The sequence below is a fragment of the Acanthochromis polyacanthus genome, chromosome 10 (assembly GCF_021347895.1).
Source record: "Acanthochromis polyacanthus isolate Apoly-LR-REF ecotype Palm Island chromosome 10, KAUST_Apoly_ChrSc, whole genome shotgun sequence".
Classification (NCBI taxonomy): domain Eukaryota; kingdom Metazoa; phylum Chordata; class Actinopteri; family Pomacentridae; genus Acanthochromis; species Acanthochromis polyacanthus.
Genome location: NC_067122.1, coordinates 24,996,916 through 25,003,999, shown reverse-complemented (window position 1 = coordinate 25,003,999; position 7,084 = coordinate 24,996,916). Strand labels below are relative to the sequence as shown.

The 7,084-nt window shown below is 37.5% G+C and overlaps 1 long non-coding RNA gene across 1 annotated transcript; it reads right to left on the bottom strand.

Annotated features, from left to right (window-relative positions):
* Positions 1-2,628: 2,628 nt before the first annotated feature.
* LOC127535718 (uncharacterized) lies at positions 2,629-6,282 on the bottom strand. The gene is made up of 2 exons (XR_007944577.1): positions 4,952-6,282; positions 2,629-4,267 (listed from the first exon to the last, which is right to left on the bottom strand). It is a non-coding gene; the product is annotated as an uncharacterized LOC127535718 (long non-coding RNA).
* Positions 6,283-7,084: the final 802 nt, after the last annotated feature.

Here is a 7,084-nt window from a genome sequence, read left to right as displayed (position 1 = left end):
TAAAGGATTACAAATAGTTAGGATTGATAGTTTGGAGACTTGTAAGTTGCGAAGTGCAGGAAAAATAACTTTATCACTCATTGCAATGAGATATGTTTGTCACTTCTAACCCTCTTAACACTACTGCGCTTAAAAGGCATGCTTTCTTTGAAAAAATCTCCAAAATACAAATGTTTTTTTAGTCATGTGACGAATGTGACCAAAATCCAGACACTTTATGGGTGAAGCTTTCAATTCAGTTTCAATAAATTTTATTTACCAGTTCAAATGTGCCATCTCAAAACAGTTCAATGAGAAAAGTAAAGACAAAATTATAGAGAGAAACCCAGCAAATCCATAATTTCCTTTGGATTCCCCGTCTGAGCAAGCACTTGGCGACAGTGGGGAGGTAAAACTCCCTTTTTCAGGAAGAACCCTCCGGCAGAACGTTAGACCTGAAGCTGATCGTGCGACGGCTTCCAATGCGTTTCAGCTACAGTAATTTACTCACCATCCAGTATTCTGAGTCTGATTTGAAGAGAGCAATATGAGCCACCATCCTGGCCATCATGCAGCCTAACGACCAAACGTCGATGGCCTCTGAATATGGCAGGCCCAGGATGACTTCTGGAGCTCTGAATGTGGAAAAAAACATCAAATGAAGATGTGACACAGTAGACAGTAAGGAGACAGCGCTGAATTAAAGGTTTCTCAATGTTGAAAACTTATCAGTATTATCATACTTATATCTAAGTGGTTGGACTAGATCTCCTGCTTTGGCTTCGGACGTGTACTTGGCCAAACCAAAGTCAATGAGTTTGACCTTGAAGGGCTGCTTCACATGATCCACCATCATGATGTTATCCATTTTCACATCAGTGTGGATTATGCCAGCACTCTTTGTCGTATTCAAAGCCACGGCCAGCTGTAAGAAAAAACAACATTTATCAGGAGTTTGTTAAAGAAATCTGTCACATTACAATAAAAGTGGAGGTTGTAAAGGTTCCTGAACCACTGATGCTGCTTATAGCACCACTGTAGGAGGTAAATATAAGGAGACAATAGAAGGTCACACCTGTTGAATAACCGTACGGACGTCTTCCAGTCACATTGGTCCTTTTAAACCACGTACATAGTCCCACAGGGTGATGTCCAGTATGGATGTCTCTGAGGTTGGTTTTACTAAACTACTCAATAAACTAATAAATAACTCAGTAAAATAAAGTGAAATGGTGTCTCCACTCAGAGTTTGTGTTTGACATGAATTCTAGAATGAATTTAAAAACAATTAGAAAGTTCTCAGCATTGTTTATTTTTGAAAATGTCATGTTAAATTATCAAACTGCCGTTGTTTTTCTCATCTATCTGCATTTAATCATCTATAATGACATGCTCTGACTAATGTTGTTATAAATTGCTGACGTCTCTCATTTGTTAGAACATTTTCTGATCAACCGTGTCTCATTTGACAGATTTTTTCTAGCATAAAACATATTTTAAATATATTAAAAACACCAATATTTTTGAATGTTTTTGGATTTCTTATTTACAAATCCAGATATTTGAGATGTTTTTTAAAGCCTGTTTATCACATTTTTTTTTTACATATTATAGGCATCTGAGGTAATGTTTAAATGACAGTATCTCAAGAACTAATACAGATAAAACATGAATTTTTCACCGTCTTTTCTCCTTTCAACTACAGGACGAGTAGATGAAATAATCTCTGAAATAATCTCTTTACAGGAGTACTGGTTGGTTTTAGTTATCCAGTTAAGATAAACCTGAACACATCATTTACCTACCGAACTGCAGAAATCTTAGATTTGAATAAATGATGTTAAAAATTACATGACAAGCACAAAACTGAGTGCTACATCCTGTTCTGGCTGACAGATTTCATTACAAACTGGACAGAGTTGTAGAAAACAGATTTTAAAACTTCCTTCTGAATGTTTCCTCTGGTGTTTGCTTCATCAAACAGAACAGTGAAGTCACTTACCTCAAAAATGTTTGCTTCTATGGACTTTGTTGAAAGGTTGATGCTGAATTTAATCTCGATGTCCTGCTAGTTTCAGTGTAGTCCTGTTGTCCTGCTGTAATCTGTAAGACACTGTCCAGAACTGACTCCACACTGAAAATTTAAATGTGGTATGAATTCTAGAATTCAAACCACAATAGTCTCAGCACTACTTGGTTTAAACGTAAACAAATGCAATGGAGCAAATATGTAGTGTTGTTATTGTTTGAACTGTCATACTGACAGTTAAAAAAGCGCACTGTGGGTCTGGGTTAATGTGAAACGCTGAAACACTGGTGTAGTCTTTGGATACGAGGAATATGGCTTTCAAAAAAGTTTCCTTGTTTCAACTTCTGGTTAATTGAGCCTTTGGATAAAATATGTTGTGGTAAATTGTGCCATCAACTATGTTGAAGTAAAATAGAAACTTTTATACCTCATTTAATGTAAGATCTGTCTCCATTTGTTCATCTCAGACCTGGTGGACAGATCCTGTTCTCTTGAATCCTGTTCTGGTTCCTTATCTAATGTACAAAATGTAATTATTTACCAATAATAAATGAAATTACTTTTGCTGAAGCTAAATTTGTGTTGACCTACAAAGCAATCAAAACAATAAAACAAATAAATAACAAACTGATTTAATATTTATTTTTAAATCAAACAATTAAACATGGAAACTGCAGAACCTGTTTTAACAGTGAAATATTTCATCTCATCAATGCATTTAATCTACAGAAATGAACTCCCTCCACATTCAACTTAAAGTGTACAAATACGTTATTGAAGCTTAAAAACATTCCTTTGGGTGCCTCAGATAGCATGGTTCAAACCTTTAAAACGTCGATTTTGCATCTCTTTGAAGACATGATGAACTGCAACCAAGTGTTCATCCAGTTTGCTTCACAACTGTTAGGATTAGGATCAGTGGTGACCGGTGAATTTTTCTCTTGGGGGGCGCACTTAATTTACCAAACCGGCAACACCGGAATACAAGAATTGATGTAAACTATGTTCACAGCCATTTGATGTGCTATTACTATGCACCACTATGAGGGTACACCTAAGCACTACTGCTGAGTCAAATAGACAATTAAATGCAAGTAAATGTTACCAGCTAGTGAATTTGAATTTATCTCCCCAGTGTTTGATATTATTTGCTCCAGATAAGGTGTAATTGGTACACACAAACCCTTAAAATCTCCTTTTCTATAATTAAACAAATTAAGAATATATAAATATGCAAATCTATTTTTTACTTCAAAAGTAAAAAAAGAAACAATTCATTTTTCCAGCTTCAAAGACAGCCAAGTGCTTCTTCTGTCCAGCAAAATCTTTGGAACAACATATTTAAATTTACATACTCAAATAAACAAAAACAAATCCATACCTGTGAAACCAACAAACATTGGACATTTTGTTAAAAAAACCTAAATATAAGGCTTAAAGCAGACAGTGCTTCTGTGAGCTAATTTTTACATTAACAACCTTACATGACAATGAGAAAACAGCAAATCTGCATATTTAAGATCAAAGCAATAAACATTTGTCACTTTGCCTGAAAAAAAATACTGAAACCACTAGGCATTATACTATAACTGTGCATGTGACAAATAAAACCTATCTTATCTTATCTTAGGCTTTGAGCCCAAAGTGCTTCTGTCAACTACATTATTAAATGACAAAAAAGTAAATCCTCACATTTTATAGATTAAAGCCAGCACCTCTACATCTGTGTTATTTTTTGTACGCAAGTTTTGCTCTTCTGCCTTTGACACATGCAAATTTCTCAATGACTCTATGGTTAAAATCTGGGGTCTTCCTGACAAGTTTCTTTTCCATAGAGAGCATGGCCAGTGTATTAAGACGATCCTGCGACATCGTGTTCCTGAGGAAGGTCTTGATTCTTTTTAGTGTTGAGAAGCATCTCTCAGATTCAGCTGTCGTCATTGGAGTCGTGATGAGGATCTTCAGGAGAGACACAGTCTCTGAGTAGGTGTCCTGAAGATTGTTGCTCATGAAGAGCTGGTACAGAGCCACAGCACCGTTGCAACTCCTGAACTCTGTGTTGCTGAAGATGAGCGACAGTTCAGTTTTCAGCTTGCCCTTGTTCAGCATTGGATAGACCTCCATGGTGGTGTTGAGCGTTGCTTCAGGGAACTAGCTGTCATACTCCTGGAATCTGTCTCCTTGAAGCAGTGTAGCACTGATTAGGTGTTTGGTGAAGGCAAACCTCTCTTCTGCATGGTCTAGGATTGTGTCACAAACCTATAAAGAAAGACACACATTATATCACACAGAACCTACATAAAAGTGTCTTGTCCAATTGTTCACATAACAGCTTACTATGATTATAACACTGTAAAAGACCATACAACACACTCAGGTCATGTCCATATTATTGAATCTTATTTGGAAAATGTTTATCTCCAACAGAATAGCATATTGGAGAAATTGGAGGTTTGGGAATATGATTGTGGACACCCTCATGTCCCTCTTTAATTTAGCAGCTTTCAAACATGTTACTTTACAGAAGAAAATAACAGACTTCAGCCTTGAATACCAGTGTTAATTCAACACAGATAATCAATTATTGTTGCTGACATATGTGTATGCACTAGCAGCTGTTGTGCAGTTGAATTCTGTGTTTCATAAACGCCCTGCTATCTACATGCGGCAGTTTGTCCAGCAGGTTTATCAGCGCTACATGGAGCCATGTTGTTCAGATTGCTAAGGCTAGGAGGAACCGCTGCCACTTGATATTAGATTTATTTATGAAGCTGTGTGTCCTGATGAGTGGTGAGAAAAGTTTTGATTGTTCAGGTCACCACTCATCAACTTCAGGGAGAGACGACGTCCACATATATATAGAAAGGAATAACAACAGGAAGGACAACAGTCACAGACATATGGTAGGATGCTAAGTTACCAGAGCCTCAGCTTTGATCTCACCTCTGTAGCTATCCTCTGTAGTTCATCTGATCCCAGTGTGCGGCGCTTGGCTGCTGCTGAGGCACACAGCTGTGATGTTCTTCACTGTAGAGAATGCCTACATGAGGCATGATGCGGTGGAAAAGCTCCAGGAAGAAGCAGAAGGTAGCATCCTCCAGGAGTCTCACAAAAACCTCCAGCTTCACAGACAGTAGTAGGATCAAAGTCACCTGAGTCCCTGATGGTTTGAAGCACTGAAGGAGGTCGTCTTTGTGCTCAAACACAGTGTTGACAGCACGGCTGTGGAAGTTCCACCTTACTGTGCTTGCTCTTGGAAGCCTGTGTGCCACCACTCTGTCAAGCACACTGGTTCTCTTGGGGGATCTTGAAAAAAATCCTGAGAATCCAGCTAGGTCAGAGAAGAACTGACCAACTTTTGGGATACGGGATGTCACTTGCTGCATGATAATGTTGAGCTGGTGAGCATAGCAGTGGACATAGTGTGCATTCGCAACCCAGTCTCACATCAAATTGTGACATAGTCACGTTTGTCCACGATGCAAAACGTTACAATCTCACAATTTGGCCCTGAAAATTGTGAGATGCTCACGTTTTTTCCCCCAATTCTTTTGTATTGGTCTGACGAAGGGTCACGTGACTGCTTGCTGCAGGCTTCTCAAAATGAAAACATGGCGGCTATTCCTTTTATTTTCCGTGGAAAATGCATTATTTTAAGATAGTTTGGACAGAAAAAAACATTTTGATGACATTTTTAGTGAGAAATATATATAACACTTTCACATTATCCATTCAGTTATTGGAAATGATCTGTGGTTTGGTTTGTTTTTACGCTGAATTTCATTTCACGGCATTAAATTGTGACAGTGTCACATTTTGTACGTTATGCTGGTTGATTAGGACGCTGCCAAAAACGAAAACAAGCGGTGTGTTTATTTTTGTATTGTTGCATTGTGTAATTTTTTGAGTTGTTAAATCATTTATGTAACTCTTGGTGATTACTGCTAGTTACTGAGATGTCTTCCCCGGCCTTTCATCAGTTGACGCGCTTCGCTCCCTTGTTAACAAGTTGCATTTCAATGATCCACAAGTCTCTCGTTGTCAATGCAAACAACCGTATTTATTTCCATGAACGTGCTTTTACCGCAATCATTTGTTGAGCTCATCCATACACCAGTCAGCGCACAGCGATCTAAAACTTTATTCCTGCCCACAACAAGATTCCCCCTGTCTTTCTTTAGCCCGTGGAAGCGTCCATAGCAACCACCATAGCAACGGTGGGAAACGTAACAGTTCCACTCCAAGACGTGAAAGATTCATCGTAATAACAAACCAAAGATCACACACAAGAACTGAACGAATATTGTGAAATTAAAATGTATATTTTTTGGTGTCGGTGTAATGCCTGAGGCTTTGCTGCTGTCCGCTTCCTGACCGTGGTCGGCAAAACACAGGGGAGAACGACTTGCAGAACCTGTTGCACCTTTCTTCTTCGGTGGTGTCTGTGTAAAACAATGTCCAACATGCAAACAGCACACCTAGCGCCATGAAGCACAAAATGCAGGTGTAAATCAATGACATCTTACAATTACAATGTCCTGTCTTTAACTAATAAAGACACATATATAAAGAACTTTACATCAGTTTGTTTGTTTTATTAAGATCCCCTATTAGCTTTTACAAAGCAGCAGCTATTCTTCCTGGGGTCTTCATAATTTCATTTGTGACAACACCAAAAAGCAACATGTACACAAAATACATACAAATCAAATTACAAAATACATAAACAATGCATACAAAAATACACATATACAATACAAATAACATACATATACAAAACCTGTCCTAACCAAAAGCATACAACACATAATACTCCCACCTTGAATTATAAAAATAAACTTTTCTTCTTCAAAGATACCATGACCTAACAGTAATAATTAAAGAATAATCTACCTCAGAAACCAACCATAACATGAATCACATAAACAGTGACATTACAGTCACTACATTTAAGTTTAAGATTTAATTTAATGAATTATTGTATTTTACAAATTTCTATTCCCAAGCAACCCACTAAACTAATAACTAAAATGTTGTGCTACGTAATGCTCTTTTAGTTTTATTTTAAAGTTTTCA